Source organism: Hyperolius riggenbachi, chromosome 10 (genome assembly GCF_040937935.1).
Source record: "Hyperolius riggenbachi isolate aHypRig1 chromosome 10, aHypRig1.pri, whole genome shotgun sequence".
NCBI lineage: Eukaryota > Metazoa > Chordata > Amphibia > Anura > Hyperoliidae > Hyperolius > Hyperolius riggenbachi.
The window spans coordinates 53286975-53310903 of NC_090655.1; the positions used below are offsets into that span (position 1 = coordinate 53286975).

Consider the following 23929-nt stretch of genomic DNA (forward strand, 5'->3'; position numbering starts at 1 on the left):
TTTTCCCCTGATGCTGTGCAAAGCATGATGGGATTTCTGATGTTGTTGTGCTCCTGATTTTAACTTGTATAAATGTTAAGCACTATAGCTAGTGTTAAAACACCGCTATCCCGTGGCAAAACGAGGGGTTTATACCCTCCAAATCCCCTCTGCAAAATCCATGACTTTCTTGGTCGTGGATTTTGCTGCTAATGGAGGCAGAGTTATGAGCTGCAGCTCTGCCTCCATGCGCGTCAATCTCCCGGCGGATCTCCGCCTCTCCCCGCCCCTCTCAGTGAAGGAAGACAGAGAGGCGGGGAGAGGCGACGATCAGTGGGGATTGACGCGCTAAGAGGCAGAGCTTTAGCTCTGCCTCGATCAGGAAGCGCTCCCCGCAGTTTGCAAAGGGGATTTGGGGTTTTTAAAAACCCTCGTTTTGCCATGGGATAGCAGCATTTTAGCACTAGCTATAGTGCTTAACATTAATACAAGTTAAAACCATTGAATTAATCTCGCTTCAGACTCTCTTTAATGACCGTATGTTTGTTTAGGATGAAGTTCGCCTTTAAGAAACATTTTGTTTCATCGGAACAAGCACACACAAAAGGCTAAAACAGGCACAGGTGGACAACTGGTACCTTGTGTCCTGGTAGTATTTTGTATGTTTCCCTTTAACATCCCCCATAATAGTTTTCCTTGGACGGCTCAGATATGACACACAGCAGAATTGCTAAACTCGTGCGGAAAAGTATTGTCATTTTTCCCTGATGCCTCTCTACCCCACGGGGGATGATAGGCTGCAATTATGAAACTAATTACACAGGTCTGATGTTAAACAGATGTCAACTTGCCAGCAAAAAAAAAAAAAAAACAGATCCTGGGAATCCTCTGGGAGTATGACATCATTATTATAAGGGGTGATGTCATTGAGGCAGAGATTATAGCATGAACACTGGCTCCAGGACTGATTGAAGAGTCTGTAAGATTTCAGCTGCGCTGTCTCAAGTTATTTTAAATAAATGCCATTGGGGTGCGCTGAAGTTCTCAAACTCTTCTTTCTATATTTAAAGTGCTAATGTACTTAAGTACCTACAGTAAGTGTGCATAAAATGTTTTGAAATAGAAGCCTGAGAATAGGCCTTAGAATAACATGATCTATTACACCACAGAAGTGTGAGCAGCCCCATAGAATTGTAGAATTGCAAGTGATGTAGTGTAAAAGGGCCCTAAGGCCTGGTTTACACATAAATCTGCACATCTCTGTACCAGTACTGTCCTGTTAATAAGGCCCCATTCACACTAGAGCGTTTTGCTGGCGATTTCGGCAAAACGCTCAAGCTGTAGCGCTTTTGAAAGCGCTAGTGCTTTAATACCCTATGGGCCCGTTCTTACTTGGCCAATTTGCGTTAATCGCCAGCGATTAACGCAAATCGCCAAACGCAAACGCATAGCCTGCACCATTTTCCAGCGATTTCCCGGCGATCGCGTTTCAGTGCTGTAGAAGGGTTAAATGCGATCGCAGGAAAATCGCTGCAGTGTCCTGTGATTTTTCCGCGTGAAATGCGGGAAAATCACTCCCGCAAAACGCCGGCGGTAATTGCCTGCGTTTTGCGCTTTCAAGTGTAAATGGGGCCGTACATCAGTTTTCTATCAGTATTCCTGACTGGAGTGGAAATGTTCACCTTTAGGGCCGGAGCCCACTAATGGAGTTGTGTCCGCTTTTCAGTTACACATCAATGTAAGGCATCTGTTAGAGATGCTGAAAAGCGGACAGAAGCGGATACAACTGCGTTCCAACTGCAGATGGGCGGGGCACAGACAGGGCTCTCTGGAAAGACAGCAGCTTGCAGCCCTGGGAGTCTGTGCTGCAGGAAGCAGCTGGTGAGGAAGTATAAAACAGTTCTAACAAATTATTAGTACTTTTGGCTTTAAAAAAGTGCATTTGTCCTTTCACAAGGAAATAGTAGAGCTTGTCCTTGCTCCGGGGTGCTGTATGTCATTGGGAAACTCACCCCTGGCCAGTAATGTTCGGTTTATTTCAGTTGGCAGCAGAGTGCTCAAGGTCAGTTCATAAAAAGGGAATTTAACCAAACGCAAACCAATAAACGCGCCAGGAGCAGAGGCTGTACCAGGCAGCCGGCTCATAAATTTCAGCAAAATGCTAATTTACAGCACCTGGCAATGTGACATTGCAGAGCCTGGGGACAGTCCGCAATCAGGTGACAAGACTGTGATGTTTTGGTGACTCAGCCCCCCCACCTACTGGTCGATCAGAGACGTGCAGCTGAGAATGTACTGAAATCACAGCACTTGGCTTAATTAAAGTGAAACTCCGCTTATGTTGGGAAGCTGAAACTCCAGAGGCGCTTGGCTATATTATACACCTGTACTACTTTTATGCTTCGATATTGCCTGATGAAGCGGGATCAAACCTGATTTAATAAACGTTATTGCTGATAACTAATCAATGTTTTTGTGTCTACTTGGAGGAGGTCCACCGCCACCTCCTCTTTTTAAACAGATTTTAACAACTTTTATCCTGTGTTGGCGCCTTTCTTACAAATCTCAGTATATTCCCTAGTCCACCCTTGGTGGAGGGGCGTTAGCGACTGTCTAATCTCCCCAACTGCCGTTACAGTGGTTGCCTATGTGGTAACCCTGGTTTGTGAGTCTATCTATATATCACTGCTTACTAAGATATATTGAGCTCTCGGTGTCCCCTCTTTTATTTTGGCTTTAGGAGTAAGCACTGTATGGACATGCTACTCTGCAGCTGTTTTATGGAGAGAGAAGAGGAGTAATAAGTGGTGGAAAAGTAAGAGGCGCCCCTTAGTGCTGAGTACAATAAAAAACAATTGAGCTTATTTACCGTTTAGCGATCCATGATGGCGGATGCCTAAACAATGTTGTGGGAGTTTTACTGATGCTAGATTTTGAGTCAATGAACGGCCGTTTCTAATGATGAAGATCTAACGTGTACAGCACGGACAAATCAGTTTTAACCATTTCAGCCAGCGGGTATTTTTCACCTTATGGACGAGAAGAATTTTCACATTTCAGCGCTCCTCCCTTTCATTCCCCAATAACTTTATCAGTACTTATCACAACAAAATGATCTATACCTTGCTTTTTCCATCACCAATTAGGCTTTCTTTGGGTGGTACATTATGCTAAGAATTATTTTATTCTAAATGCATTATAATCGGAATAAAAAGAAAAGAATTGAAAAAATTCATTATTTCTCAGTTGTTAAAATAATTCATGCTACCATAATTAAAATCCACACATTTTATTTGGCCATTTGTCCCGGTTATTGCAACATTAAAATTATATCCCTAGTATAATGCAGACAATTTCAAATGGTAGAGCAGCACCCATCCACTGGAAGATTCAAAGACGTGCCTCAGCTCACAGCTCTCCACACCACTGGGACTGAGAATTGTAGGAATCCACTTGAGCAGGCACCGTCAGGATATAAATAAGCTCTTTATTGTTCACATGGGTTAAAAAGCAGTTAACAACGACAGACCGCTGTTTCGAGCTTCATGCTCTTTGTCAAGTTGTCAAAAGACTGCAATACATTTAAAATTCCACTTCCCATACAATATATAGCCAGTGCCCACCAATCGGAGCGCAGTGTTACAAAGCAACCAATCAGATCACGCCACCTCATAAGAGGACCTGATGGGGAACTTCACAAAACAGAGTTAACCCCACCCCTTAGATCAAAATCCACCACCAACAAACAAAAATGTTTCATATCAAACCCAAAAACAATAGAACAATAAAAGGAGAACGCCATGTATCTCCCCTGTATTTATATAGCAGACGCAACGCTTCAGCTGTCAAAGAAAGCCCTCAATGTGCTATAATCCTAAACTCCGACTGCCGACCAATTAGCTGTCAGGCTACTATGTATATGAAACATTTTTGTTTGTTGGTGGTGGATTTTGATCTAAGGGGTGGGGTTAACTCTGTTTTGTGAAGTTCCCCATCAGGTCCTCTTATAAGGTGGCGTGATCTGATTGGTTGCTTTGTAACACTGCGCTCCGATTGGTGGGCACTGGCTATATATTGTATGGAAAGTGGAATTTTAAATGTATTGCAGTCTTGACAACTTGACAAAGAGCATGAAGCTCGAAACAGCGGTCTGTCGTTGTTAACTGCTTTTTAACCCATGTGAACAATAAAGAGCTTATTTATATCCTGACGGTGCCTGCTTAAGTGGATTTCTATCCCTAGTATAATGTATGGTGACAATATTGTAAAAAGCACACACACTCTGATGTGTCTTTAAAGTGGTAGGAACCACTAAGGGTCAGGCGCCTTTTATGCGGCTAGCATTGGTACTTTATTTGGCCTGAGGAAGTGGGTGAGTTACCACAGAACGCATTGCCTCTGCTTTATAATAAAAATATATCTCATATAAATTGGTCTTCATTGAGGCAAGCCACCTCACATTTTTTATTTTTACCTGTTTTTAATGCATTTTATCTCAACTGGGCACCTCTTCCCCCTTTATCCTTTAAAGCAAAATGTCAAACTCCGGCCCGCGGGCCAAATCTGTCCCTCAGAGCCATTAAATTTGGCCCCCAAGTGGTTTCCGCACTTTGCATTATGTTTGTCCCACTCTAGACCACCAGGGAAGCTATATTGGAGTTGAAGCCTTAGAGCAACAGGGAAGCCATATGGGGAGGTAGGGGGAAAGCACTAAACACTAGGGAACTGTATAGGGGAGGGGAGGGAGGACCACTTGACACCGGGGAACTGTATAGGGGAGGGAGAAGAACCATTAGACACCGGGAACTGTATAGGCATTGAAGGGGAACCATTAGACACCAGGGAACTTTATAAAGGAAGGAAGGTGGCTACTAGTCATGGAGGTGGCACGCCAGTTGGTCCGAGTGTTCGATTTTGGCCCACTTTGTATTTGAGTTTGACACCCCTGCTTTAAAGGGACAGTCAATCCAAAATCCCTTGAAAGACAAAGTGCTCAATGTGGCATCGTAAAGAGCGCCAGCATGGTTGCACAGTTTGTCGGGGTATCAGGAACTGGGTTCTTCTGTTAGCTGTACTACCCTGAACTAAGACTGGAGCCCAAAGTGTTAATTGGCTGTATTTGGTGATCTCAGCAGCTCCGCCCCCCTGCAGCAGTAATCAAAGTTTGCACAGCTGTCGGGCCCCTCTTTGAAGTGCGATAAGCAGCGAGCTTGACATGTAATTTGTGCTAATTTCGCAGTGTTTATAGCCCAAGTTGTATTTATCTTGGCTGCAGTCGCCTGTCCCTCGCTACAGCTGCGAATCACGGAAGGTTTTCACCATGGAAACTGCAGAGGAGGCACACCAACCTGCTCCTATAAATATGTCATTGCCTCTTAAAGGAACATTCCATCTTTAAAGTTAGCTATACTCACTTTCCTCTATGGCAATCCCAGCGCTAACAGATCCTCCGATGCCTTGATCAGTAAACCAGTATTCACTAAACCAGTACCTGTTCAGTAAGGAGTCCCTGAACAAGACTCCCTAACACTGCAGGGTGGCCTACTGAGTGTGCCCTTATTTGGCTGGCTGCCAGATCTCAAGCGCTTTGAGTCCAACAGGAGAAAAGCGCTCTAGAAATGTTAGAATGCTTATTAATATTTTAACCAGTGTGACACCACTGAGGTCGCTAGAATGATCATATTTCTCCTTTTATGGCAATTTTAAGCTTTATATAGAGTGGACAGCACTTTGAACTTAATTTGAGGTTTTTACTGCTGTCTGTGTCTCCTTTTCCAAAACTCTGATGGAATCCTGGTGGTTCCTGGGGGACAGAAAATGAGGGACAGTGGAAAAGATTGATTGGAACTCGAACTGCACGTCATTGGGCCTCTTGTCCACAGACGGCTGAACTGCCTGTTTGTTGAGCAGTTCTGCTGCTTGCCTGCCAGCCACAAGCATCATTTGGATGCAATTACATGCAGCTGAATGGCACGTTTAGTAACACCGTGGCTGCCATGTTTGACACTCAGTGGAAATACCTAGTGGCGTAAAAAATGTCTTGTGTTGTGTCTGATCACGGCAACCGCCGTACTCAGATGCAACTATATGGGTGGGTCACTTGTCCACCACCTGTCAAGGCAGGATTTATACTTTTTTCGCCCCTAGGCCAAGTATATTGGGGCTCCCCTTCCAAGTGCACCAGTGTCCCTCCCATTCCATGTGCTGTTGCTCCTTCATATGTGTCATCCCTGGACTGCATGTGCCCCCTGGGATTGCAGCTGCCCAAGGCACAGGCCTTAGCGGCCTTTCCAGAAATCTGTTCCTGCCTGTCCACTGCCTTTGCCAAATGCTAGCAAGAGCCCAGCTGGTGGACGAGAGCATCTGACTAAGGTGATATATGTTGCCGTCTCTGTCCCTGCTAAAGATTTTCCTATTTCCTGTCAGGACAGGAAGTGAAAGACCTGCTTCCAGATGGGAATACAAACAGCAGTAAAATCCCCAAAGCAATCTTCTTTCAGCTCTATTTAAAACTAGGAAACATTTTCGGCTTTCACTGTGAACTAGTTTTTGTAGGCTAATCACTTCCTGCGGATTATAATAAAACGATTGGGCAGCTTTCTTTGTAAGAACAGAGACGATAATCTCCTTTATTTGCCGTGTGTCAGTCACACTCCCAGAGCCAAATCTCCATTTCTATATAAAATCCTCCTGGAATGAGGAATGTAGGACAGGCTGCAGCCTCTCGGATGTACAGAACCAGCGTCACATGATGACGGGCGGGCAGGAAAGCCAGGCTTCTTAGAGTCTGCAGGCCTCACCTTCATCCTCTGTCACTATGGAAACCAGTCAGAAATAGGGAGGCATCCCTGAGTTTGTGTGACAGTCAGCGTTCACAGCATGCCTCACATGCAGATGAAAAGATTTTATTAAAATGGACCTGTTGAATTTGGTTCTGGCTCTTCTCAGATAACAAGAGCAGCTCCAGTCAGACTAATAAAATACATCTACAAAACACGAGTGCTGAGGTGTACCAGGCTGCAGACACCCTTTTATTTTTCCTTTAGTTTTCTGTACAGCTCCTCTGTCCCTTTGATGTCGCTTTCTCTCCCATTCTGTGCCCCCCCCCCCCCCAATCTCCCACAGTGCCCTTTGCTGCTCCTAGATCCCCTTTCTCCACTTTCTGGACCCCCTTGTGCCCTTGGCTGCTTCTCTTCCCTGCTTCTGTGCCCACCAATGCTGCTCCTGTGCCCTCTCTCTCCATTACTGTCAGGAACCGGCCCGCGGCACGCCTGCGTATACGGTTCCCGACTGCGGGTTTGACCAGATCAAGCGGGAAGCAGCCTTATTTGAGCTACAAACAAGGCTGGGACCCCTCAAAAGCTCCTTACTGCCACCACTAGCGGTTTGCTAGACACGTTCACTCAGCTGTCAAGTGCTCAATACGCAATCTGCGTTTTTGTATTTGGGTCAGCTTTGCGCTTAGGCCGAATACGAGAACGCCACGCACACACACACAGTTGCAATCTCACATTGTAGTGAAGCAAAACCACTAACAGTCGTTCCGAACGATACTGTTAGACTTCCCACTCGGCTGTCGAGCTCAGAAGTGCCCCATACACACAATGCAATTACAATTTCATATGGTAGTGTTGCTCAAGCATACAATTAGGCATGGAATATACACAGCTACACTGCAGTCTCCTCTAGGCTATGAGTGTTAGTTTTAGTACAGCAGAAGTCAAGCTTATTAAATAATAAAAAAGTGGAACAATGCAGAACAGAATATATACAAAAGATTACAAAAAACAAAATAAAAAGTTACAAAGATAAAAGTTACAAAAATACACACACGGATATTTGCGTAAAAATAAACGGCGGAAAAAAGAACGTTACCAGCTTAGGTTAGAACGTTGTTTGACGGGACGACGCCGGAGTCGCGATCATCCCTAGTTAAAGCGCTACCTCCAAGAGAAGATTCTTCCTAGGCATCTGGCTCTGCTTTTTATACTGTGAGATACGCCTGGTGGCTGCAACTCCCTTGGGGAGGGGAGGAACTAGTTTTTAATTAAATCTCAGACATAATTCCATTTCCAGGCAAAAGTCTATACATCAAAAGATTGTGAAGTGAGGCTTTCAACTCCAGGTGAAAACTTGATTAAGGCTTCCTCCCATTATTTCCTAGCATCAAAGCTTTCCTGTCTCAGCCCTTAAAGTCTGCAGAGATTTCCAACCCCCTTCCAATAGATGTAATTTACAGGGTATAGTTTGCACCTCCACCAATAATTCAATTTCCACAGGTAAAAAATGGTATCAAAAGGACTTCACCCCTTCACCCATTTCCAGTAGGCTGTCATGTACATTTCAAACATTCCTGTGTTCCTATTCACCATCGGTCACCTTCAGAGGCACCTGTAGTGGTCATTGACAAACAGACCATCACACCTGAGACAGCAGATGGCCTAATGAGCCATTTCCTTGCCCCAAGCTAGTAATTCCAGGCAAAAGCTCCCTTCTAGCAGACAATGGTAGAGTTGATCTACATACAGACTTATGCTGGGTACACACGACGAGATTTCCCGTTCGATTCCCGGATCGATTCGATTAAATCAAACATGTTCGATTGGATTTCGATCGATTTTTTCATGATAGGTATGCAAAATCGACGGAAAAAACGATCGAAATCCAATCGAACATGTTTGATTTATTGAATCGATCCGGGAATCGAACGGGAAATCTCATCGTGTGTACCCAGCATAACACATTAGCATTCAGGTTCCTGGCCAGGTGACACTTTCAAAAGCCAGACTAGCTTTTAGCAGACATCCGTATCTGAGGCAGTGCAGACAGAAAAATGACAAAATATGTCCCTGTATTCCCTAACATCATCAGCACCCCAATATATCACCACAATTACCTTTCCTCTCTCTCTCTCTCCATTACCTTCCCTTTATGTCCTTTGCAGCTTCTCTATTTATCGTTCCGGCTGCCATCTTCTGCTCCTCTGCCCCGCCCCTTCATCTTCTGCACCCTCTACAGCACCCTCCTTCATTTTTGTCCTCCCACATTATTTGCCCTCTGCTGCTCCTTTCTTCCCATTCCCCCCTCCTGTGTGCCCTGCTGCTTCTCTGTGCCCAGGGATGGATTTCTGGAAAGGCCACAAAGGCCCGGGTGTTGGGCGGCAGCTGGCAAAGGGTTGGCTTGACATGAAAGAGGGATTGCTGCATATGGAAGAAGAGGCTGCACATAGAATATAGAGGTTGCAAATAAGTAGCAACATGTAGGAATAGGGAGCTTCTGCCCAAAGTATCTGTATACAACTGAAGGGGGCTGCTAGACATGAATGGAATAGGAGGCTGACATGAATGAAATAGGGGGCTGCAAAAGGAATAGGAAGGGGATGTTCCAAGTAAAAGGGAGGCTGCAAGAAAGCTTGCCTTGGGGCCTTGCTCCTCTTTTACCCTCTGCTGCCCCTTCCTCCTGCCCCCCACCACCACATTCCCCTCCTTCTGCATTCTCTGCTGCTCCTTCCTCATCTTTCTGTGTGCTCTGCCCATGTTACTTTTTTTGTTTCCTTAATTGCCCCTATCACATTATCCACCCCCCTCCGTGCTGCTCCTCTCTCCTCAATTTTCCTTCTCTTGTCAGTGCCGCCTCCCTCCCCCAACTCCTCTTCCTCCTGTTTCTTCTGCTGCTCCTTCCTCCTTATTCTCCTGTCCTCTGCCCTTTTCCCTGCCCTGTGTATCCTCTTTACTTTTCAGTGGTGAACAGAGCAGGATCATTCACAAGGCAACCTACGCAGGTGCTTGGGGTGTAGTGGGCATCAAGGTGGCCCAACTGCCACTTTATCTGTCCTGTCTCCTACCTCAGATTGCCAAAAGGAGCCCCAGGATGAGCCAAAGCTACTATTTTGCCTTTGGCCTCATTTCATCTTAAAGGGACACTTAAAGAGAAACTCCGACCAAGAATTGAACTTTATCCCAATCAGTAGCGGATACCCCCTTTTACACGAGAAATCTATTCCTTTTCACAAACAGACCATCAGGGGGCGCTGTATGACTGCTATTGTTGTGAAACTCCTCCCACAAGAAACTCTGAGGACCGTGGTACTCCTGGCAGTTTCCTGTCTGTCAACCTTGTTGCATTGTGGGAAATAGCTGTTTACAGCTGTTTCCAACTGCCAAAAAAGCATGCAGCAGCTATATCACCTGTCAACAGTAAAAATGTCACAATGTGATAAATGTCAGAATGTAAATCAGGGATTTAAAAGATTTTACAATGAGCAAACACTGACTAAATCATTTATACATACAGTAATTATTGTAAAAATGAAGCACTTTTTTTATTACATTATTTTCACTGGAGTTCCTCTTTAAAGTTCTACATAGAACGTTTTATACATACCTGGGGCTTCCTCCAGCACCGTATGCATGGATCGCTCCCACGCCGCTCAGTCTTCTGTCAGCTCCCATACCGGGTCCCTGCACTTCCGTCAGTCGGAGACAGTCTGGCGTAAGTGAAGTGCACTGTTTGCGTATCTCTCCAGCAGCCACTGCAGAGATACATAGAGGGCGCACTTCTCCTGCGTAGACTGGCCTGACAGAAGTGCGGGGACCCAGTATCGGAGGTGCGAGAAGACTGAGGACGGCGGCGTGGGAGCGATCCGTGCGTATGGGGCTGGAGGAAGCCCCAGGTATGGATAAAACGTTTTATGTAGAAAAGCTCTGGTTTCCTTTAAGCTAGGAATAAAAAAAAATCAGTTTTACCTTTCCTGGGTCTTCTACCAGCCCGTTGCAGCCATCCCGTGCCCTCGCAGTCACTCATGGAGCCTCCGGTTCCCCGCCGCCAGTTAGTTTAGTTTTCGCTAACAGCCCCGACAGGCCTGGCCACGTGTATTTTTCTTCAAGTTCCTGTCCGTAATAGCGTGCTGCGCCTGTGCAGGACGTTATTGAGGACGGGAACATGAAGAAGGAGACGCGTGGCTAGGCCTGCGCAGGCGCAGAAAGCCCACCGACTCCGTGTCGGGCCTGTCAGCGAAAATGAAACTAGCTTGCGGCTGGGGACCGGAGGCTCCGTGAGTGACTGCGAGGGCACGGGACGGTTGCAGGGGGCTGGTAGAAGCCCCAGGAAAGTAAAACTGATTTTTTTATTCCTGGCTTAAAGAGATTCTGAAGCGAGAATAAATCTCGCTTCAGACCTCATAGATAGCAGGGGCACGTGTGCCCCTCCTAAACCGCCGCTATCCCGCGGCTTAACGGGGGTCCCTGATCCCCCAAATCCCCTCCGTAATGCGGGGGAGCGCTTCCTGGTTGGGGCAGGGCTAACCGCCGCAGCCCTGCCCCACGCGCGTCTGTCAGCGCCTATCTCCATCTCTCCCCCGCCCCTCTCAGTCTTCCTTCACTGAGAGGGGCGGGGGAGAGGCGGCGATAGACGTGACTGGAGGCAGGACTGCAGCCGTTAGCCTTGCCTCCAGGAGCAACCAAGTCTGCGACCAAGGGACCCCCGTTTAGTGGCGCTATTGCGGCGGTTTTATCAGGGGCACACGTGCCCCTGCTAACTATGAGCTCTGAAGCGAGATTTATTCTCATTTCAGAGTCTCTTTAAGTGTCCCTCTAATACATCATTGGTGGTGAAGAGTTTTCCCTTATTGAGGCCTAATGAGCTGTAGTTGAGGCTCACATTGAGGCCGGTAATCCTCCATTCAGCGCAGATGCTATTCAGCACATCCCAGTCTCTGAAGGGCAACCAATCAGAACTGAAGTGAGGGAAAATCCTAGATCCATGAAATGATGTCACCAGACCTACTCACTCAGCTCAATTCTGTGTAGTCAAATGGAAAATGACTGCTATTTAGAGCTTGTAACAGTATACCGGTATCAGTTTATCTTCACCACTGAAGGCAAACGCTGAATTCTGAGGCAGATGGGGACAGGACAGCCAGGGGAACCCTTATAACCCAACACTGGTACCACTCTTATTGCAGAGTGCACAACAGACGCCCACTCCTACCCCACTGACACTCAGTTAAAGAGAAACTCCAACCTAGAATTGAACTTTATCCCAATCAGTAGCTGATACCCCCTTTTACATGAGAAAAATAATGCTTTTCACAAACAGACCATCAGGGGGCGCTGTATGACTGATTTTGTGCTGAAACCCCTCCCACAAGAAGCTCTGAGTACCGCGGTACTCTGGGCAAACTGCCACAATGTAACAATGTTCACAGACAGGAATTAGCTGTTTACAGCTGTCTCTAACAGCCAAAACAGCTACGAGCAGCAACATAACCTGCCCACAGTAAAAATGTCACCATGTAATAAATGTCAGAATGTAAATCGGGGAGAGGAAAGATTTTACAATGAGCAAACACTGACTAAATCATTTATACATAATTATGGTAAAAAATGAAGCACTTTTTTTACTACATTATTTTCACGGGAGTTCCTCTTTGATGAATATTTATCCTCTTAGCACCTTCATACCTAGCCCCAAGATTTCTGGAAAGGCCACAAAGGTCCATGCCTTGGGCAGCTTTAACCCAAAGGGGCACCTGAGCATGAAAGAGGGGATGCTACATATAAAAGAGGAGGCCGAAAAGCTAGAGTAACACATAAAAAGGGAAACTGATGCTTAACTTCTTGCCGACCGCTCCACGCCGATTGGCGTAAACGCGGCAGCATCCCCAGGACCTCTCCATGTCGATTGACGTGAACGGCCTTCTATGGGGCTAGCAGGAGATTGCACGTGCATCCTTGCTTGGAAGGCAGTCTCCCAGCGGCAATCTTTTAGACAGCGAAACCGCCGTCTAATATACATGTACAGCGCTGCGATCTAAGGCAGCACTGTACTGGGGACAGCAGTGTGACATGGATGTCCCCCTGGAGCCTATCACAGCCGATCGCAGTGATTGGCTGGCTGGGGGAGCGAGGGGGGAGAGTAAAAATAATTTAAAAAAATAGGCAGATTTATTTCAAAATAAATAACATATTTATTTAAAAAAAAATAAACACTGGGGGGAGGGGGGGGGGATCAGACCCCACCAACAGAGAGCTCTGTTGGTGGGGAGAAAACGGGGTGGGGGAATCACTTGTGTGCTGAGTTTTGCGGCCCTGCAGCTAAGCCTTAAAGCTGCAGTGGCCATTTTAGTAAAAAATGTCCTGGTCACTAGGGGGGTTTAACACCGCGGTCCTCAAGTGGTTTAAGGGACACTTAAGCCAGGAATAAAAAAAAAAAATCAGTTTTACTTTCCTGGGGCTTCTACCAGCCCCCTGCAGACGTCCCGTGCCCCTGCAGTCACTCACTGAGCATCCGGTCCCCCGCTGCCAGCTAGTTTCGTTTTTGCTGACAGGCCCTGACAGAGAGTCGGTGGGCTTTATGCACCTGCACAGGCCTGGCCACGCGTATCCTTCATGTTCCCGTACTCAATAGCATGCTGCACAGAAGCAGGAGGCTATTGCGGACGGAAATCCGAAGAAAAATACTCATGGCAAGGCCTGTCAGCGAAAACGAAACTGGCTGGCGGCGAGGGACCGGAGGCTCCGTGAGTGATTTGATTGCGTGGGTACGGGCCTGTTGGAGAGGGCTGGTAGAAGCCCCAGGAAAGTAAAACTGATTTTTCATTCCTGGCTTAAGTGTCCCTTTAAAGGAGCTTCATGAAACAAAGGGGCTGCTGTACATGGATGATACATACTGAAGAGAGGGCTGCACAGGGAATGGGAGGGGCGCTGATGCACAAGAAAGGGGAGCCACATCATACAAAGTATAAATCCGGCCTCAGGGACAGAGACTATCCCAGCCCAGACGAGCAGGCCCCCATGGGTTAATAGAGAGAAAGACATTAGACCTCTGTCTGGGATAACACAACTCTTCTGGTAAGGCGAGTCTTTTGTCTGTCAGTGGAAAGAGTTGGTCACAGCCGCTGGGGAGAGATGATTCCACAGAAATGTGGAAAGTTTGTCGGGAGAAGCAAGAAAGCGACTCTGGATTATAATACTGGATGAGGAGAGGACGCTGCGTCCCTAGGAGAGGGATCACGTTCTTCATTCCCTATTGCCACAGTCAACCACTACTTCTACTTCAACCACCCCGGGATTATTTGCAGCCGCCAGGAGTGGGCAGACTTATACTGAGACCTGACACCTTCACAAACCAGGTGTCTGTGTTTCCACCCTTATACCATTTTGATAGCAGAGATCAAGCAGAAGAGCAGAACCCAAGGTCATTCTTTAAAACAGTCCTGAACATCCTCTGCTCTAAACGATAAGCAACAGCATAATAACCTTTAAAAGGAAAACATTTCTTTGTTACAGCTGATACAAATCCTGCAATAAATCTGCATTGTGTCTACTTCCTGCTTTCGTGGAAGCAGGCATAAAGTTAACATGCTGTGTTTAAAAAATTAGCTGCTCTGCCGAGGCAGTCAGTTGACACAGCTGAGAGATCAAGTTACACTTGTGATTAGTCACAGATGAGGGGGAATTAGACTAAATTAAATTCTCTAAAAATACATACAGGGTGCATTCCTCTCTCTATATATATATATATTGTATAAAATTTCCATGCTAGCTGGTAGCTGTGTGATAAGGCAGAGTATTTTAACCACCTGCCAAGCAAAGCCATGATTTTATTTTTATCACCACCCACTAGCTTAAAATTAGAGGTAAAAAAAAAATCCATCTAAAAAAACGTGTCTATTGACACTGTCTGGACAGCAGCCTCCTGCTAATCTCGTAACAGCTCATCTGTCTTCCATATCATCGCTTGTCAATAGTAAATGTATTGAAAGGATTTGTAGTGCACCGGGGAATTCAGGTCACCAGAGGCAGGGGGTGCAGCTTCTGTAATCTCCCAAGGATAATCTCTTAAAGAGGCACTGTAGTGACATAAAGTAGAATGCAGTAAATTATTCAGGATACTCACTTTTACTGTAATTTTCCTGGTTTCACCAAACATTCCACAGAGATCACCTGACAGGACTAAAGATGCCACCACCTGTGATGAATTTCAGTTTGTAAATCAGGGAGGGGGGAAACACTGACTAATTAATTTCTAAATGAATGTTGTAAAAAAAAAAAAAAAAAAAAAAGCAATTTTACTCATTATGTTATTTTCACTACAGTTCCTCTTAAATTAAAGCCATAAATATTATTTACCTTAGTGACATGGCCACTGCTGTCTGACAATTTCCCCAAGGCTTTGACCCCTTTCACACTGGTTTTTACTGCAGGCCAACGATACGCCAGTGAAAGTCTATGGGGCCTTTCACACTGACACTATGTGGTGGAAGTGGCATAACTGCCGTACTCCTAATTAGTGTTGGGCGAACATCTAGATGTTCGGGTTCGGGCCGAACAGGCCGAACATGGCCGCGATGTTCGGGTGTTCGACCCGAACTCCGAACATAATGGAAGTCAATGGGGACCCGAACTTTTGTGGTTTGTAAAGCCTCCTTACATGCTACATACCCCAAATTTACAGGGTATGTGCACCTTGGGAGTGGGTACAAGAGGAAAAAAAATTAGCAAAAAGAGCTTATAGTTTTTGAGAAAATCGATTTTAAAGTTTCAAAGGGAAAACTGTCTTTTAAATGCGGGAAATGTCTGTTTTCTTTGCACAGGTAACATGTTTTTTGTCGGCATGCAGTCATAAATGTAATACATATAAGAGGTTCCAGGAAAAGGGACCGGTAACGCTAACCCAGCAGCAGCACACGTGATGGAACAGGAGGAGGGTGGCGCAGGAGGAGAAGAAGGCCACGCTTTGTGAGACACAACAACCCCGGCCTTGCATGAGGGCAAGAAGCGTGCGGATAGCAGGCTTTGTACCGCCATGCAGTCATAAATGTAATAAAGATAAGTGGTTCAATAAACAGGGACCACGCGGCAACGCTAACCCAGCAGCAGCAGACGTGATGGAACAGGAGGAGGCGCAGGAGGAGAAGGCCACGCTTTGTGAGACACAACAACCCAGGCCTTGCATGAGGGCAAGAAGCGTGCGGATAGCATGCTTTGTACCGCCATGCAGTCATAAATGTAATAAAGATAAGTGGTTCAATAAACAGGGACCACGCGGCAACGCTAACCCAGCAGCAGCAGACGTGATGGAACAGGAGCAGGCGCAGGAGGAGAAGGCCACGCTTTGTGAGACACAACAACCCAGGCCTTGCATGTGGACAAAAAGCGTGCGGATATAGCAGCAATGCTTTTTGCCGCCATGCAGTCATAAATGTAATACAGATGAGAGGTTCAATAAACAGGGCCCGGAAACGCAACACCATCCCAGATGTTCATTGGTCATGTTACTTGGTTGGGGTCCTGGAGTGTTGCGTAGTCATTTCCAATCCAGGATTGATTCATTTTAATTTGAGTCAGACGGTCTGCATTTTCTGTAGAGAGGCGGATACGCCGATCTGTGACGATGCCTCCGGCAGCATTGAAACAGCGTTCCGACATAACGCTGGCTGCCGGGCAAGCCAGCACCTCTATTGCGTACATTGCCAGTTCGTGCCAGGTGTCTAGCTTCGATACCCAATAGTTGAAGGGTGCAGATGGATGGTTCGACACAGCTACGCCATCTGACATGTAGTCCTTGACCATCTTCTCCAGGCGATCGGTGTTGGAGGTGGATCTGCACGCTTGCTGTTCAGTGGGCTGCGGCTGCATGGGTGTCAGAAAATTTTCCCACTCCAAGGACACTGCCGATACCATTCCCTTTTGGGTACTAGCTGCGGCTTGCGTTGTTTGCTGCCCTCCTGGTCGTCCTGGGTTTGCGGAAGTCAGTCTGTCTGCGTACAACTGGCTAGAGGAGGGGGAGGATGTCAATCTCCTCTCTAAAGTCTCCACAAGGGCCTGCTGGTATTCTTCCATTTTGACCTGTCTGACTCTTTCTTCAAGCAGTTTTGGAACATTGTGTTTGTACCGTGGATCCAGAAGGGTATAAACCCAGTAATTGGTGTTGTCCAGAATGCGCACAATGCGTGGGTCACGTTCAATGCAGTCTAGCATGAATTGAGCCATGTGTGCCAGAGTCCTACCAGAATCCTCATCATCCTCTTGTGAGCGTTGTGATAGTTGTTGTGATGCATCATAGTCGTCACCTTCCTCCTGGTCTGCTTCTGCTGACCATTCGCGTTGAATTGTGGAAGTCCAACGTGCACCGCTCTGGCCCTCGTCAGTGGTGGCATGAAATTCCTGCTCCAACTCCAGCTGTTCCTCCTCCTCTTCTTCGTCATAGCTGCTGGGGCCAGCGTTCCCTGAGGCGGATGGCCTGATGTTGGTACCATCACGCTGATCGTTTTCTCCTTCAGATTCCCCCAGTTGCATCATGACAGCTGTTTCCTTGATTTTTAACATCGACCTCTTCAGTAAACACAGCAGTGGTATGGTAATGCTGACTGAAGAGTTGTCACTGCTCACAAGCAACGTGGATTGCTCAAAATTTTGGAGGACTTGGCAGAGGTCCAACATGTTGGCCCAATCGGATCCACAGAAGCTTGGCAGCTGGCCGGATGCGCCTCGGTACTGCGCCGTCATGTACTGGACCACTGCACTCTTCTGCTCGCAAAAGCGGGCTAGCATGTGCAGCGTAGAATTCCAGCGCGTAGGGACATCACACAGCAAGCGATGGTGGGGGAGATTGAAGCGCTCCTGCATCTTGGCGAGTGCCCCCGAAGCAGTACTGGAATTTCTACAATGTTTGGACACTCGACGCACCTTCAACAGCAGATCGGGCACGCCTGGGTATGTCCTCAGGAACCGCTGAACTACTAGGTTCATCACGTGCGCCAGGCAAGGGATGTGTGTCAGCTTAGCCAACCTTAAAGCGCGAATGAGATTACTCCCATTATCACACACAACCATGCCCGGTTTCAGGTCCAGCGGTGCCAGCCACAAATCCGTCTGTTCCTTTATTCCCCTCCAAATTTCCTCCCCTGTGTGCTGCTTATCCCCAAGGCAGATTAGCTTCAGCAACGCTTGCTGACGCATGCCAACAGCTGTGCTGCACTGCTTCCACGATCCTACTGCTGCTGGGTTAGCGTTTCCGGATGAGGTACAGCTTTGAGATGCGTTGGAGGAGAAGGAGTCAGAGAGGTAGGTGCTGCTGTTATCCAGTGGGAGGGACGGCGGTGCAGCTGTTTGTGGCGTGGGCAACACCCGTGCCGTAGCAGGTGAGGAATCGCTGCCAGGCTCCACAAGGTGCACCCAGTGCGCGGTAAGGGAGATGTATCGACCCTGGCCGAACGCACTCGTCCAGGTGTCAGTGGTGAGGTGAACCTTGCAGGCAACGGCATTCTTCAAGCTTCGGGTTATTTTGCTGACCACGTGCTCATGCAACTCAGGCACTGCAGAGCGTGCAAAGTGGTAGCGGCTGGGAACCACGTAACGTGGGATGGCCACTGACATCATGCCCTTGAAGCTGTTTGTCTCCACCAATCGATATGGCAGCATTTCGCAGGCCAGAAGCTTGGCTATGCTGGCTGTTACTGCCACGGCCCGGGGGTCATTTGCTGGCAATTTCCTCTTGCGCTCAAACATCTCCGACACAGACAACTGAACCGTAGCGCTGCACACGGAAGGGCTGTTGGTTGTTGTGTTTGATGAACACTGGGAGACCTCAAGAGCACTACTCCGGAAAGTGACAGTGTCAGCGTCGTCTGATGTTTGTGAATGTTGTGAACCACGCAATGGCTGGGCTACTGCTGCTGCTGAGGCGGGTCTGGTGGTGAGTCTGGTGAACCCAAGGGAGGCAGTGTTGTTTCTGGTACCCTGTTCTGACGCGTTTGCCCAAAGAGTGGGATGTTTGGATAGCATGTGACGGCTCATGCTGGTGGTGGAGAGGTTGTTAATATTTTTCCCCCTGCTCAGGCGGGTCTTGCACACCTTGCAAATCGCCATGGTAACATCCTCAGTGCAGTCTTCAAAGAAAGCCCAGACTTTGGAGCACCTGCCTCCTTGCTGGCGATTTCTGTTTGCTCCTCTTTTGCCTCTCACTTGAACTTCCACGCTTGTGGTGCCTGAAATTGCGCGCCGCCTACCTTGTGGCACAAGGCGAACTCGTGCAGCAGTGTGTTCTTCAACAGACTCATCTGTGCTGCTGCTACGACGGCGATGTTCTCGTTCACAAACAAAATCTGGGTCTCTGTCCACATTGTCCATACCCTCCTCTTCCATCTCCTCAAACTCGTCATATGTCATTGTGGGCCACCGCCGTGGAGTAGAGCTCCCCACAACAACCTCTGCGCAGCACACTCCAACGTCGTCTTCCAGATCTTGTCGGCCGACCTCCTGCAATTGCAACCCCTCCTGCCCAAATTGCTCTGGGATTTGGGTTTCCGAGTCCTCTTCGGACTCGCCTTGTATTTCAGTGCGCGGTGCATTTCCCACAGTTAACGGTTGTGAATCCAGGCACAACATTTCTGGCTGTTCCTCCATTGACCTTTGAAAGGTGGAAGTTTGTTGGGCTGGGAATAGCTCCTGCGAATACCCCATTGTGTCCTGAGGTAATTCATCGGACTGGTTATCTGGCAGTTGTGTGCGTGGTGTCGCTGCCGGTTGTGTCAGCTTTGTGCCCACTGGCTCCTTGTAACTGGCTGAGGACTCGGACCTCGTGCGTGATGTGCTGGTGCTGCTTAACCCACTGCTGGACGCTTGAGAGGTCATCCAAGTAATTATCTGGTCCTGTTCTTTTGGATTTGTGAGGGTTGTTGTCCTGGACAACATGGGCGGTATTGAGTGGGTTTTCTTGGGTGCTCCCCTGTGGCCTGTACGTGAACCGTCAGGGGAAACACCTCTTCCCTTGCCCCTCCCTCTTTCACCGGATTTCTTCCTCATTTCACTTATCCTTACAGTACACGCTGACTGGCAGCAGTACAGTGGCAGTACAGAAATGCTATACAGTACCACTATTCCCAGCAGCGACACAGAGCACAATGCTATACAGTGACGGGTGAGCGGTGTACCACTATTCCCAGCAGCGACACAGAGCACAATGCTATACAGTGACGGGTGAGCGGTGTACCACTATTCCCAGCAGACACAGAACAGTACACAGAATGCTATATAGTGTGGCTGAACGAGCGGTGTACCACTATTCCCAGCAGACACAGAACAGTACACAGAATGCTATATAGTGTGGCTGAACGAGCGGTGTACCACTATTCCCAGCAGACACAGAACAGTACACAGAATGCTATATAGTGTGGCTGAACGAGCGGTGTACTACTGTTCCCAGCAGACACAGAACAGTACACAGAATGCTATATAGTGTGGCTGAACGAGCGGTGTACCACTATTCCCAGCAGACACAGAACAGTACACAGAATGCTATATAGTGTGGCTGAACGAGCGGTGTACTACTGTTCCCAGCAGACACAGAACAGTACACAGAATGCTATATAGTGTGGCTGAACGAGCGGTGTACTACTGTTCCCAGCAGACACAGAACAGTACACAGAATGCTATATAGTGTGGCTGAACGAGCGGTGTACTACTGTTCCCAGCAGACACAGAACAGTACACAGAATGCTATATAGTGTGGCTGAACGAGCGGTGTACTACTGTTCCCAGCAGACACAGAACAGTACACAGAATGCTATATAGTGTGGCTGAACGAGCGGTGTACCACTATTCCCAGCAGACACAGAACAGTACACAGAATGCTATATAGTGTGGCTGAACGAGCGGTGTACCACTATTCCCAGCAGACACAGAACAGTACACAGAATGCTATATAGTGTGGCTGAACGAGCGGTGTACCACTATTCCCAGCAGACACAGAACAGTACACAGAATGCTATATAGTGTGGCTGAACGAGCGGTGTACTACTGTTCCCAGCAGACACAGAACAGTACACAGAATGCTATATAGTGTGGCTGAACGAGCGGTGTACCACTATTCCCAGCAGACACAGAACAGTACACAGAATGCTATATAGTGTGGCTGAACGAGCGGTGTACTACTGTTCCCAGCAGACACAGAACAGTACACAGAATGCTATATAGTGTGGCTGAACGAGCGGTGTACTACTGTTCCCAGCAGACACAGAACAGTACACAGAATGCTATATAGTGTGGCTGAACGAGCGGTGTACTACTGTTCCCAGCAGACACAGAACAGTACACAGAATGCTATATAGTGTGGCTGAACGAGCGGTGTACTACTGTTCCCAGCAGACACAGAACAGTACACAGAATGCTATATAGTGTGGCTGAACGAGCGGTGTACCACTATTCCCAGCAGACACAGAACAGTACACAGAATGCTATATAGTGTGGCTGAACGAGCGGTGTACCACTGTTCCCAGCAGACACAGAACAGTACACAGAATGCTATATAGTGTGGCTGAACGAGCGGTGTACTACTGTTCCCAGCAGACACAGAACAGTACACAGAATGCTATATAGTGTGGCTGAACGAGCGGTGTACTACTGTTCCCAGCAGACACAGAACAGTACACAGAATGCTATATAGTGTGGCTGAACGAGCGGTGTACTACTGTTCCCAGCAGACACAGAACAGTAAACAGAATGCTATATAGTGTGGCTGAACGAGCGGTGTACTACTGTTCCCAGCAGACACAGAACAGTACACAGAATGCTATATAGTGTGGCTGAGCGAGGTACACAGAGTGGCAGTAAACACAATGCTATATATAGCGTGGCTGAGCGAGGTGCACAGTGGCAGTACACACAATGCTATATATAGCGTGGCTGAGCGAGGTGCACAGTGGCAGTACACACAATGCTATATTAGTCAGGCTAGCCTAAGCCGTGTACACAGAGTGTCAGTAAACAACGGTATATAGTCTGGCTGAGCGGTGTACACAGAGTGGCAGTAAACACAATGCTATATATAGCGTGGCTGAGCGAGGTGCACAGTGGCAGTACACACAATGCTATATATAGCGTGGCTGAGCGAGGTGCACAGTGGCAGTACACACAATGCTATATTAGTCAGGCTAGCCTAAGCCGTGTACACAGAGTGTCAGAAAACACAATGCTATATATATAGCGTGGCTGAGCGAGGTACACAGTGGCAGTAAACACAATGCTATATAGTGTGGCTGAACGAGCGGTGTACTACTGTTCCCAGCAGCGACACACAATGACTGGGGGGGACCCTGGCTAGCGTGGCTGGAGCGCGAACTACCCTGCCTGCCTACCCAAAGCTAAACCCACAGACAAATGGCGGAGATATGACGTGGTTCGGGTATTTATTTACCCGAACCACGTGACAGTTCGGCCAATCAGAGCGCGTTCGGGTCCGAACCACGTGACCCGTTCGGCCAATCACAGCGCTAGCCGAACGTTCGGGGAACGTTCGGCCATGCGCTCTTAGTTCGGCCATATGGCCGAACGGTTTGGCCGAGCACCGTCAGGTGTTCGGCCGAACTCGAACATCACCCGAACAGGGTGATGTTCTGCAGAACCCGAACAGTGGCGAACACTGTTCGCCCAACACTACTCCTAATGCGAGCGCATACTTACGTTACTGTGGACTTGCGGGCCTGTGTTCAGTGGACCGGAAGTCATGTTAGTCTTTGGCGACGTGTATAGTTGAAAAAAATTGCACGGTATTGTTTTCTCAATACACTTCCGCGCAGTTTGTTTCTTCAGCCACAGGAAGTGCTAGAGCGCCTCACTTCCTGCTTGGCCTGCTGCCAGACGTGGATTACCATGTATCAATGCGGAAAAAAACCCAAAGGCTGTGACCCTCGCATCACACCGCAAAGAAAACCCGGTTAGCAGTGTGAAACCGGCCACTACCTTCTTGATTATCTCCCTCCAACATTGTCCATTTCTGAACAAAATGATTTGCTGTACAGATCAGAGATCTGTTAAAGAAAATCTATAATGAAAAAAAACCATCCCCTTATCTTGGGAGGGTGAAGCCTCTGGATCCTAACGAGGCTTCCCCCGTCCTCCTCCGTTCCAACACCAGTAAGGTAAATATTTACCTATTGCGATCCAGCGCAGGCACAGTAGCAGCTTTCCATCACTGCAGTGGGAGAATAGAGGATCGTAGAGTACCGGCGCAGGACAGGATGGCTGCTGGAGGCCAGATGGCTTAAAGTGTACCAGAGCTGGCATAAATTATACTTACCCGGGGTTTCCTCCAGCCCCATAAGCACGGGTGAGTCCCTTGCCGTACTTCTGCGGTCTGTCGGTCAGCCACAATTAGCCCCGGTAACAGCTCAGTTGCGTCCAGTCTGGGTATGTGCATGCGCAGAAAACCCAGACTGGACATGACTGAGCTGTTACCGGGGCTGATCCCGGCTGAACAGCAGACCGCAGGAGGACGGCGAGGGACTCACATGTGCTTATGGGGCTGGAGGAAGCCCTGGGTAAGTATCAATTCTGCCTTTTTACCAGCTCTGGTTTACTTTAAGTTTCCTTTTAAAGAGACTCTGAAGTCTCAAGAAAAACATCTTTTTATTTATTTGTTTGCCCTACCTAAACTGCTGTATTCCTGCCGCTGTAAATCCCCCCAAACTCCCCGGGGGGCAATCCGGGCAGCGCTTCAGTGAGAGGCAGAGCTATGAGCCGCAGCTCCGCCTCTCAGCGCGTCTATCAGCCCTGATCGCCGCCTCTTCCCGCTCCTCTCTGTCTTCCTTCACTGAGAGGGACGGGGAGAGGCGGAGATACGCAGCTGATTGATGCATAAGGAGGCAGAGCTGCGGCTCATAGCTCTGCCTCCTATAGCAGCAAAATCCACGACCAAGAAAGTCGTGGATTTTGCGGGGGAGAGGGAGGTGGGAGTTGGGGGGGGGATTTAGATAGATTACAGCGGCGGGAATGCGGCGGTTTAGGTAGGGCTAGCATATTAAACACATTTTTTTAAATAAAAAGATGTTTTTCTTGAGACTTCAGTGTCTTTTTAAGTCTCAGCATTGACAGTACACAGCTGAGAGTTTTCATTGAGAGGTCATGCCCTTGTGAGATACATTAACACTCTTATTGTAAATACAGCTCTG

At 47.9% G+C, this 23929-nt stretch overlaps 1 protein-coding gene across 7 annotated transcripts in view; it reads right to left on the minus strand.

The window, feature by feature from the left end:
* Positions 1 to 23929, minus strand: part of ADD3 (adducin 3) — a 279712-nt gene that overhangs the window by 237455 nt on the left and 18328 nt on the right. For 5 of the 7 annotated variants that reach the window (XM_068258769.1, XM_068258768.1, XM_068258771.1 and 2 more), the window contains one exon: positions 14878 to 14949. The exons of the other annotated variants lie outside the window; for them this stretch is intronic. The gene's annotated coding sequence lies outside the window, so the exon portion shown is untranslated. The remainder of the gene's footprint in view (positions 1 to 14877; positions 14950 to 23929) is intronic. 7 annotated transcript variants of the gene reach the window in all.